This window comes from Mastomys coucha, unplaced genomic scaffold (genome assembly GCF_008632895.1).
Source record: "Mastomys coucha isolate ucsf_1 unplaced genomic scaffold, UCSF_Mcou_1 pScaffold13, whole genome shotgun sequence".
Classification (NCBI taxonomy): Eukaryota; Metazoa; Chordata; class Mammalia; order Rodentia; family Muridae; genus Mastomys; species Mastomys coucha.
In genome coordinates, this window is record NW_022196895.1 from 74631050 (window position 1) to 74643396 (window position 12347).

A 12347-nucleotide genomic window follows, 5' to 3' on the forward strand; every position below is an offset into this window, starting at 1 on the left:
AAAAAACCAGAGCAGGTTACTCAGGGTTCTTAGTGCTCAGAATAGCTCATGAATACAAAGTATACCCACAAATAAAAGGAACCAAGCATAGATGTAGTTCACAAATAGGATGACTCTCTCCACCCCCTTCTCTTTCTGTGTCTGTCTTTCTCTCTGTGTCTCTCTGTGCCTCTGTCTCTGTCTCTCTGTCTGTCTCTCTCTCTCTCTCTCTCACACACACACACACACACTCTCTCTCTGTCTCTCTGTCTCTCTATCTGTCTGTCTGTCTGTCTCTCTCTCTCTTAAAAGGAAGCAGATGGGTTTCTTTCTAGAGGTTTCCTACTGTCGCCTGAAATTCACTGTTGCCCCTTCACCAGGTCCTCTTTCTTCCCAATACACAAGGGCACCTAATGAGTTCATCCCTAAACAATAAAACAATACTGCCTGGCTGAAGGAGACAGGTGCTCTCGTGGCTTCTGCAGACCCGTGAGTTCTCTTTCCTCATCCTGTGTTTCTGCTCTGACCTGGGCTAAGAGATGTCAAGGTTAAGGCAGCTCTCCCCCTGCAGCCTCTGGTTCACCTTTCTGAAGGTAAGCACGTCAGCTTGACAAGAGCCTGGCTCACAAATCAAAGTTAGCGCCGCCCCGCCTTCCCGGTAAATCATGTGTGATCCATCTGGGTAATGACGCCTCCAGTGTAATTCCCGATTAAGAGGCTTTATCTGGAGAGATAAGCAGCTGTTTCCCCTGTCACTAATTGCTGTCTGCTGTGATTTTAAAACATCTGCACCATTGTGCTCTTGATTTTCATATTCTAATCACTCTGAAACTTGAAAAAGGTACATCGTTGATTGTTTCTATGGGTTAATTAGTACACAGTCTCATTGTGGAGACAATTTAGAGGCAGCAGAACCTCAATCAGGAAGTTTGTTTTAAAAATTAATAACATCAGTGTGAGACTGGAGGGACAGTAGCATTCAGGGACGTATGGAGACATTCTTAAAAGGGATGGGAGCCAGTCTTTGTTGCCCTCTGCAGAGAAGAGATGCCAATGGGAACACTGTAGTTGGAATAGAAACTGAAAGACTGAGGGATCCCTGGATTGTGGCTCCTTAGCACAGCACCCCACCCATGTGTCCTCAGTTACAGACATTCAAAATAGCTCTGGTCCCTTTTCCCAGTCTATAGAAAATGGGAGTTTGTTGACAGCAGTTCAGACTATTTCTGTTTTAAGATCCATTCACTGTCTTCTCCTCTCTTCTACCTCAGTGGGAGAGGACACAGAGGAAGAGAGGAGAAGGAGGATAATACTCCAGGACTTCTCAACTTGAATTGCTTGAGATTCTGGGATTTATCTTAGGGCACTCTTAAAGCTTAGATTCAGATTCTGTAAGTCTAGTGTGGGACTAAGATTCTACATTTCTATCAAGCAAGCTCCCAGATGAGGTCCAAGGACCAGTGATTGTGATATGCTATTTTTCCTCTAAGCATTTGACTAGAGTCAACACTCCTGAGAGTTGTGGAAGAAAATAGGCAGCAGAAGGTGCTGCAGGCAGAGCATGCATATATCAGTCTCTAAGAAGTACCGTGAACTGAAAATGATCTCCATCTTGGTTTCCCACCCAGAAACTCACAGCGGTGTCTTTTGTCATGGGTGAGTTGGAGGACTGGGAGCGAGTGTGTGTCCTGGAATCTGGCTCATGGCAGGCATTGTAAGGCACCTGCTGCCTGCAGCCTACTCAACATCATCCTCATACCTCACTGGGGACTACCTGACAATGCGAGACAGGAGGAAGCTCACGCCACCATGGAGAATGTACTCGTTGCTGGTGCTGGCTTTTCTTTTATAAAAAAGTAAGATTTATTTATTTTATTTTGCGTGTATGATTGTTTTGCCTGTGTGCATGCATGTGCACTGTGTGTGTGGCTGATGCCCATGGAGGTCAGGGGAAGATGTCTGATCCTCTGAACTGGAGTTTAGCTGGCTGTGAGCCACCATGTGGATGCTGGAAAGCTAGCCTGCCTCCTCTGCAAGGGCCGCACCAACCCAATTCTCCAGCCCCCGATAGTACTTTCTTCCCTTGAGCTGAAGGTTCTCTGCCTGTGGAAGGTTCTGATAAGTAGGGGTAACAAGCATTCCACTCATGGTGGCCAGGGGCTCACCCTGAGGTCTTAGCCAAGCAAAGGATAAAATTAAAATGCACTGTGGAGGGAGATCCATCTCCTGCTTTTTTGCCATTTTGGGCCCCATGAATCTGGATATTATTTATCCTATTGCTAGATAAACAAAATTGGGTTTTTAATTTTGTGACCTAAATAAAGTCTTGGTGGAGGAGAGACAGGGAAGGAGAACTAATACTGAAGATGTCTGGCAAAGTCACAAGGAAGCCTACTACTTTATAAGCTCCATAGGTAAAGATTTCAATCACAGCTATCCCATAATAATTCTACCAGAAGCCTTAGGGTAGCAAGGAAAAGGTCCAGTGTCAGGTGTTGTATGACCCTCGGGAATGTCAGAGCGTTGGGAATGTCAGTTATCCCACAGACACACCCACAGCAAACAACGGGAGATTGCCATTACTCTTGGTTGTATACCAGAACTTGATGGGAGACACTACAGCTGAAGACTACACACAAAAAGCTCCCAGGAGATAGAGAGATCAAATTGGTGTGGACAGGAAGCATCCCCCCTGCTGGCTAGAAGGTGCTACGTAGGCAGCTGGGGGTGGGGGAAGCCATCGACACATTTGTCTGTCTGTGAATCATGTGAGCAACAGACATGATCAGCATGGCGAGATACGCCCTTGGGTAGACCACAACAACTGTTGAGGGTAACCGACCACTTCCTGCCTGGATTTAAGTCTTTTTCTGAGGAAGATACACGTCTGGTTCTGTCAATCTGACCAAGAGCCCACTGATGAAAAGCTCACAGGCCTCAGGGGAAAACTTACTATGATTATTCTGCTAAGCAGACATAGTATCAAAATGCTTTGTAAGGTCATATCTCGACACTCACTGGTTAGTGTATGAGTTATTTTTGTGCAGCGGATGGTGGTTAGTGCTGAAAGTCAGATCTGGTCAAATGGCAGAGAGTAAGTGTGGAGTTCTCAACTATAAATGGGACATCTAGCTGGAGAGATGGCTCAGCGGTTAAGAGCACTGACTGCTCTTCCAGAGATCCTGAGTTCAATTCCTAGCAACCACATGGTGGTTCACAACCATCTGTAATGGGGTCTGATGTCCTCTCCTGGTGTGTCTGAAGAGAGCAATGGTGGTATACTAATATGCATTAAATAAATAAATAAAAATATCCATTAAATAAATAAATAAATAAGTAAGTAAATAAATAAATGGTACATCTGTATGAAACAAACATGCACATGAAAACATACAGACACACACACACACATACACATCAGAGGAGGAGAATGCCATAGGAGAACAGTGTGTTCTGGACATGTGACAAGGCACTGTACTCATGAGCTCATGGAACCTCTGGTGGTCTATGCAAGATCCATACAAGATCAAGCCAGTCCAATGGCAGCACATGGGTATATATGGAAAAATGTGTGGGAGCAAACATCCGATGTTTGGTTGGACTTAAGGCCCACTCCACAAAATAGATTCCATATCTAATACTGCTGGGGTAATCAAGAACCAGAGACTAGGTAGCCCAGAGACCAAATACTATTACTGTTTTTAAAAAAGAGTAACAATGCAGTTACATCTAATGATATTCTCTTATACTCATCAGTGTCTTATTCAGCCATCATCAGAGAAGCTTCTTCCTGCTGCAGAGGGGAATAAATATGGGGACGCACAAGTGGACCATATGCAGAGAACTTGAAATACTTTGTCCTAACAGGGTGTCTCCATCAAATTCCTCCCCTTCACAGTGCAGAGAACCTCATGAAAGATGTAAAAGAGCAGAAGAGCTAGAAGGGGTGAAGGACACTAATAAAACAAGATTCTCTTGAAATCTTTAGATCTTTAGATTTAGAGAATCAACAAGATTCTCTAAATGAACATGAGCAAAGCTCCTATGAACTCAGAGAGACTAAGGAAGCAAACATGGGTTTGCATCTGCATGAGGTCCTCTGCATAGATCTTATAGCTCTCAGGTTAGCAGTTTTATGGGACTCCTAAGTGTGTGAATGGGCAGATCCCTGGTTCTTGTGCCTTGGAGCTCTCTTGCTTTTGTTGATTTGCCTCATCCAACTTCATCAAGATTTTTTTTTTTGTCTTATTGTACTTCATTACATTATGCTTTTTCATTATCTCTCAGAAGTCTGTTCTTTTCAAATGAGAGACAGAAAGAAAGTAGGCCTGAATTGGAGGGGAGGTGGGGAGGAACTGGGGAGTAGAGGGAGGAGAAACTGTAATCAGGATATATCTTTTTGTTTGTTTGTTTGTTTTTGTTTTTGTTTTCCAGACAGGGTTTCTCTGTGTAGCCCTGGCTGTCCTGGAACTCACTCTGTAGACCAGGCTGGCCTCGAACTCAGAAATCCGCCTGCCTCTGCCTCCCAAGTGCTGGGATTAAAGGCGTGCGCCACCACTGCCCAGCAGGATGTATCATGTAAGAAAAGAATGTATTATCCAATAAAAGGCAGGAGTGAGGATTACACAGTCGCTGCTGTAGCTTGGACAGGGGAGGTGTTCATTAACTCATGCTCCTAATTGAAAAGCTGGGGGCAGTGCTTAGCTTACGGGGAAGGAAAGGTCTGTCTCCTTTAAGGATGTGACTCCCGATAGGCTGAACACATTCCAGCTCTACACACAGAAATGAATGGGAGTCTATGATTAGACTCCATGGGTTTAGACATCCAAAAGAACAGAAAGGTGGGTGATATGGTGTGGGAGAAAAGAAGAGTTAGAAGGGGAGTCGGGGTGGGGATGGATATGATCAAAACAGACTGTATTAAATCCTCAAAGAATTACACAAGTGTTATAAATATTAAAGGAGAATAAAAATCAAAATCAAAAGAAAAAGCCTAAGAAAGGAGAGAGAGGGGGGAGGGGGCGGGAATGAACTGTAGCCTCTGCATAAATACTAGGACAGATCTCAGAATGTGCAAAACAGTGGGCCAGTGGCAGGAGGGTGACTTCTGGGGCAACTGCTGAGCAGGTGAGCAGCACATCCTGGTTCAAATGCTGCCTGACTCTAGCTCTCATTTGCCGTGCAATATCAGGAAAGTTGACTGACATTGATGCACTCCGCTTTGTTTTACTGTAAGGCAGAGATAATAGGATGGATCCTGTCCTCCCGAGGTCCATTGCTGAATCAATCAAAAAAGATCTACAGAAAGAAATCCACCAGTATGTGGTACACAGCCAGGGTTATCACAAGGCTGCGCATACAGTGGAGGGTCCTGGGAAAACTTTCCAAGTCAATATTCAGATAGCTGAGCCTCAAGTCTCAGCTTTACCTCTCTGCCTGTATGAACTGGAAGTTCTTTCTTCTCTGTTTGAAAAATGGGGAAGATGACAGTCTTTTACTAGTTAAGGTTGCACAGGTATAAATAAGACAATATTGATAAAAAATGTTAACATAGAATAATAATGATAATAGTATCAGTATTATACTCAAAAGAAACCTACTAGTTACTGGTAAACAGAGAGGCAGTTTGCTAGTAGCAGGGCTAAGGAAACAGTGCTATTTTCCTGTCACTCTCAGGTCCCTTCAGAAGAGAGTTGAAGCTTAAATTCCCTGCTTGGGGAGACTTCTGGCAACCTTTAGTCTGACTTCAGCTAGTTGGAAGGAGACGTGTCCATGCCTCATTGGCTGTGAGTTTTTAGCATCTTTCCGGGCTTGACCTGGTTCTTCTTATCCGTGCCAGGTGCCCTCCTGGGCTGCTCATCAATGGCAGGAACTTGTGAAATGGACATGTATTCTCCTAGTTTTAACTGCCTTAGTTTAGTTTAACAGAAACTTTAGATTTTTCCTGAACTGAAACATGGGAAACTACACACTGTACCAAGTTCTTGTAGATTATAGTAGAGTTGCAACCGTTCACCCAGTCCTGAGAATGAGGTCTCTTATGAATCTTTACTGATGAGTGACTTGTCTACCTATGGGCAGTTGGCATCATGGACTGATCACTAGAAATTTGGATGGGATGGGATGAGAGGAATCAGGCCCTTGCCTGACAGGCCTGATATTTCTTGTTAAAGTCATCCATTAAGACAATGAGAATAGCCAAGCAGTGGTGGCACACGTGTTTAATCCCAGCACTTGGGCGGCAGAGGCAGGCAGATTTCTGAGTTTGAGGCCAGCCTGGTCTACAGAGTGAGTTCCAGGACAGCCAGGGCTACACAGAGAAACCCCGTCTCAAAAAACCAAACCACCAATACTACCACCACCAACAAAAAGACAATGGGAGTAAGGCACCATACAGGTGCGGCATGGAAAAAATGAAATTGTACAAACCACTTGGGCTTATACTCCTGACCTGGTCCAAGACTGAGTCTGCAGCACTACCCCACCCCGGCTGGTTTGCACTTGTCCAGTCAAGGTGTACACAGCACCGGAGCCGTTAACCTGCAGGCTCGCACTCTACGATCTGTGTTCTATCCACTGGGCCTTTCCCATCAGGGGCTTTCCCGCTATTTAGAAACCACTCAGAATAAAACTCATTCAAAACTTGTGCCCATCGAGAAGACTGCACTGGTGTTTTGGGTTGGTTTGTTTCACTTTTGCTTTTCCAGAATTTGCCTCTGCCCTTTCATCAGGAGCTTGACCTTACCACTTTGCCTACTGTCCATGCGGGCTTCTTCCCAGCCTCTGCCTCTGCAATAGGAGCTCAGGCAACAGGCACCCTGGGGTGCCCACACAGAGGGCTGGCTTTCAGAAGTTCCCAGCATCCATCAAAGAGGTAACACTAGGGAACAAGGGCAGCCTTTTCTACACCACTGTCACACTACAAGGACAGGTCATGCCAGATCTAAAAACACAGTTTCCCAGCACTTCCTTATAAGGAGACATTAATTAGTGAGAAAAAGTCAGAAGATATAGAAAGTCTTTTCCTCCCAGTCTTTGTTGACTATAAACCAATGCACAATACTTCCCTAGTTGAAGACCCGTGGAAGCTACAGATAAACCCCATACAGACTGAATTCTGACCAGTGTCTTAGAGATAGCTCATCCCCATTCTAATTCCACCAAGCAGCTCTCCACTTCAGAGGTATAGATCTCAATTTAATTTGCCCTTTATTTGGGTAATTTGTTTTAGTTTGTCAACCAGGCCTTCTCTAACTTGTGATATGATGTGAGAGGTAGGTTACTTAACATCACTTTCCCTCATACTGAAATGACCGCCCTAGACATGCCTACTTCTCCAAGCTGCCCTGAAGACCGAATGGACGGGAAACATTTTGAGAACTGTAGTACATAAATGCAGGTTACTACTGCTCGTTATTGCTTGCTTAAGAAGTCTCCTAATGACCTGGGAAAGCTGAACACACTCAATGTTGTTCTCCTTGGAAAAACTAGCGTGAGGTGCAGAGATAAATTACGGAATGTCCTGGTATAATCCTTAGATTTTTATGATTTCTATAGACTTTCTTAGAATCCTGGAACCTTACCACCTGTTTCCTGGCTTCAGCTGAAGGGGGGACAGGAACAGAAAGGGAGAGAAGAGAAAACAAAACAATAGCCCTCCATACTCTGGCAATAAACTTCTAGTTCCCAAAGCAGTTTTATTTAGTGTGCTATAAGAACAGCTATTTCTTCTATCATAAAAGCAGTAGCCTGCCTACTTATCCCCAGAGTATTGTTTTTTGGTTTTGAGGGGTGTTGTTTGTTTATTTATTTTTTCTTTTAGAGGTGAGGTGGCTGGTGGATACCTAAGCTACCATCTGTGTGGCTTGCCCTTTCTACCCCAGTCCCCATTTCCACCCCCCTCCTCAGCATCCCATATTTATATTGGGAAATCAAAGTGATTCCCAAGGACTTTATTCCATCTGAGTTTAGTGGTGTGGCAGAATAAGGTTTTGGTGCTGGAACTAAAAATTGTCTCTCTGCTTCATGAGTAATGTCTCATAGGTACTCGGCAGCTTGGGCTCTACAGTTAATAAGATGAAGGTTTAGTGGGATTGTAACCACTGTCCCACCAGCTCAATCTGGTGCAATCTTTTAAAAAGCCAAGGATTTCACACAAGCTGATGAGGGAAGAGGAGTTAGCTTGGCACACTGTGTGGGGTTTCCCACACTGGGCATACTTCTTTCTGAACTACTGTCCAGGTCTTCAGTCTATGTCTGAAAGCTAATTGTTCTTCCCAATCAACTGGGAACATGTCTGATGCTATGCAAAACATTCTTTACTAAGTAGATGCCTATATAAATCTGTTCTCTCCATGGTGGGTAACTGTTGTATTTTGGGAATTGGTTTCTCCTTAAATAATCAGAGTTGGCACTGAGACGTCTCTACGGGCTGTAGTGTATTTCCCAGTTTCTTCTGAATGAAGCCATGTCCTGTTAAGCTGGAATTATGCTCCTGGGACACAAAAGCAACTTAGAACACAGTGGATACTGCATGAAAGCATCAGGGTGACTGGGGGACCCTTGTTTCTAGTGCAGGCACTGTTCCTCTGGGTCTCGGTTTCCCTGTAAACAGAACATCTGGACAATAAAGGGCGTTTAGGCTCATTGCCACTTGCTCACTGCAAACTCTAGAATGCAGGAATTCTTACCTGGGGAGGAATGAGAGGGGAGGAGCTTCAGAATTCAAAAACCCCAATACAGATAAGGTTATTTTTCCCCCACAGCCAGTTTTTATTGGGTTTCTCCAAGCCAGGTTTTATACAGAAGCCCTAGGCCACGAGTGACATTTGACTCAGGGATCCCATGGCCCATTTATCAATAGAAAGGACAGAGCAATAGAAGTCTGTGGAACCAGATGCCCAGAGGTGCCTAGCCCCCTTCCTGGCATCATTTATGAACTAGCCGCCAGTTGCCCTCTAGCACAACCTGCAAGAAGGCTATAGTCCCAAGGGTCTCCCATATATAACTGGGCAATCCAGATGTTTTCCTGTTGTGTCTGTCTGAAACCAAATAAAGACCAGGCTTCAGGGGTTTCCTGAAAAGCATAAAACTTGGCAAAAGAAGTAAGAATTAGACTGGAGGGTAGATCTGTCTGGTAGCCATGAAACTTCTACAAATATATCCTAGTTCCTTAACCCTCAAACCACCACCACCACCACTCCATCTTTTATTTCTTTAAGAGCATGGGTCTCCTTGTATCTTTTAGGTTGCAAGGTCTCTTCCGGGTAGTATTAGGGGTGCCATGAAGAACGTCCTAATAACTGCCTGGATATTTTGTCTGTAAGAGTAACAAAATTTAAAGTGGTGAAAGACTCAATCATGTCCGTAGATCAAAATGTATCAAGATAGCCATTTATGTTGAATATTGAGCATGCCAAAATCAATGGTATGTCAACCGACTGATGTTACTCAGTGCTCCCCTTGTATATATATAGTGACCATAACTTCTTGCTGGCTCCTAGTCTGGGTACTGGAGATATTTACTTTAAAGAACAAGACAACATCAGGACATGTTTAGCCCAAGTAAATTGCCACAGCAGCAGCAGCAGCAGCAGCAGCAGCACCAACAATCACAGTGTCGGGAGCACTGCCTGTGGAGCAAGTACAATACAAATTTGGGGGGGGGGTATTGACACACTAAACTCTTTGACATTAGTTTTATAGACAGAAATAATGTCCTTTGTCTTGAAAGTCCTCAGCTACATTACTCAAATTAGTGCTACACATAAGACTTGATACCTAGAGTGTGAGTCTGTTCTTCAATCACTTACTTCTTTCTCTGTTTCTTCACATGTAAAAACCATGTGGTTGGAAAAGATCACAAGAAATGCCAGAAATCTGCCATATCCTGACAGCATCAGGCCTTGTGATGATCTAGCCAACATGGCAGCTGGCCAACGGGACTTAGAGAAGTGACTCTTTTGAAGGCTGGGCTAAGTCATGGTTTGAAGGTGAACTTGTGGGACTCCTGAGGTCCCCAGTGCTCTTCTCGTCTCTTGCAGCAGCTTCCATAACTGTCTGTTGTAATGTATCTGCTTCCTCAACGCTTTATAACCAGCAGCATCTTGTGTTAGTACATGCGCCACATAATTACATTTTCTTGCCATGGGTGCTGTGCCCCTCCAGCTTGAAAGAAGGCAGACACTTCACCAAGAGAGGAGAGCTTCCCAAATGCTATGTGCCTGCTCGCTAGGGTTCATTTCAGCGAGGCAAGGAAAACACTGTCATTAAAATGGAGCCTTTGTCCTCTCAACAGCTGCTCCAGAGAACTGGAGCAAAGAGATTTTTAACTGGGCCACACAAAGCACAGATTCTAACCCTACTAACTTGGAGGAGGAGGGGGGCGATAATTACACTAGCTCTTTATAAAGATAATTTGCAAGAGCAACACTTTACATTCCAACAATGGCTGGAGCTCACTTGGTAACATTTGACAGAACAGGAAACAGGACGTCAGTGAGGATCACCCACACAGCTCAAGTACTTGTTATTAGAAGAAGCCCTGACTCTGTGTAATTCTGCAGGTTGAATTCTGAGATTCTCCTTTCCTGCATTTAGGGATCGGGGGCAAGTCATTTACTGAAGTCTTCATTTGCTCCTGTGTAAAATTAGACAAAGAAGGGCTTAAACAGGAGTAGAGTGAGGAGAGGACGGTGACTGAGAGCCACCTTATGTATTTCAGGCCTACCCTTCTTGTTCTATTAATCGGTGAGTACATGGAGAAGAGAGACCGTGGTGAGTCTCTTTTATTTGTTCTTACATGGGAATAGAACGAATGGAGGGTTTCGATCCATCTAGTCCTTGTAAGTCTTGTGTGGCTACTCTTTTATTCATGCATAGCATTTAGATTTTCAGTTTGGCCAATCAGTCCTTGCAATCTGATGTCTGTAACGATATGTGTCTCTGACACTCGTTGTGCAGTTCCCAGTCCACCTAGGCTTTTTTTTTTTTTTTTTTGGTTACTCTTGCTTCTTTTTTTCCCCATATCATTTTTGTCACGTCTGATGTTACCTTTTTCCCAAAGCCTCAAGCAATCACTGATTCCTCTTTTCCCTGGGCTCCCATAGGGTTTAACACAGCCAGATTCACAGGCGAGTTACAAACTGCCATTTCACCTATTGGACTGCAGATCTTTTGAGACAATCCCTTACCAATGGAAGAATACTTTCTAGGAATGCTGCCTGAATGTAGCATGATGACTGAAAGCCTGGCGAGACATTTCAGAAGCCTTAATGCTAGCTATCATTAGCATTTTTCTCCTCTGGCTATAGTCCTATTCATTGGCCTTAGTCTTGAAGAGCTCCACGATTCCCATTCCTGCTCTGGTGGAGACGATCTACCTCCTGATGCCTCAAGGACCCCCACCCGTGGTCTGCCTACTCTTCAGATTGCCACCTCAGCTCAAAGGAATTCGGCCCTTGATACACCAAGTTTCTAGACTCTTGGTAAAAAAGTTCCACTATTTCATTCTTCAGGGAAGGTTTGTCAGGTTTGCCAAGTAGCCTAAGAGCAGGAAGGTTCTTCACAAATGAACTTCCAGGAGACTTTAAAGAGGGCTTCATTTCTAAATCAAGGGTTGGCAATTGAAGAATGAAACAATTAACTCAGAAACTGAAGGGTTTTAAAGTGGATGTAGCCTGATGATCTACTCCTATGAAAAGAGAAGTATAAACCAGAGAATCTACCCAGCTAATCAATGGAGAGCAGAAATAAAGCCCAGGCATCAGACTTGGCATTTCCCTTTAACTTCCATCGTGTATCACCTGGTAGTTATCACTAAGATTCTACGAGTATCGAGAACAGAGTGGGCAATGAAGACGTCTCGATAGAGACCTAAGTCATTTGCAAGGTGCTAAGGGGACTATTCAGATGGATGCTGGGAAGTTGTTTCCCATCCACCATTATATTCTTAAGATGTAAGTTCTGGGGCACCAGGGTAGAAAGCTCTCTGGTTGGTTTCAGTTAAGTGGATGCTCTCTTTGAGGGCTTTAACACAATCCACTGGGGCCAGACTGGCCCCTACTATCAGAGGCTCAGAACCACAGTGGGCAGCCACTAATGGCTAATATGATAAATCACATACACAGAGACTACTCTGAAACCATTTAGCCCTGGCCCCTGTCCCATTCTGCCTCATTTTGCTGATTCCAATGCTCACAGCACTCTTGTTCTGTACGTCTTAGTTTAATTCCATTCAATCTGAAAGATCCAACTCAAGCGCCCACCTTCTTTTATAACCATTGGCTTCCTCACTCCTTCAACAAATGTTGTAGTACAAGAATTAAACACAAAAGTGCATTCTTTTTTTTTTTTTTTTTTTTTTTTTT

The 12347-nt window shown here is 44.1% G+C and overlaps 1 protein-coding gene and 1 long non-coding RNA gene across 2 annotated transcripts in view; one reads left to right on the plus strand and one right to left on the minus strand.

Annotated features, from left to right (window-relative positions):
- The window catches only part of Setbp1 (SET binding protein 1), a 362083-nt gene that overhangs the window by 120766 nt on the left and 228970 nt on the right, over positions 1-12347 (minus strand). The gene's annotated exons all lie outside the window — the stretch shown is intronic.
- Positions 1-12347, plus strand: part of LOC116087395 — a 19859-nt gene that overhangs the window by 5677 nt on the left and 1835 nt on the right. Inside the window, exon 2 of the long non-coding RNA XR_004117418.1 lies at positions 1608-1835. This is a non-coding gene — a long non-coding RNA (uncharacterized LOC116087395). The remainder of the gene's footprint in view (positions 1-1607; positions 1836-12347) is intronic.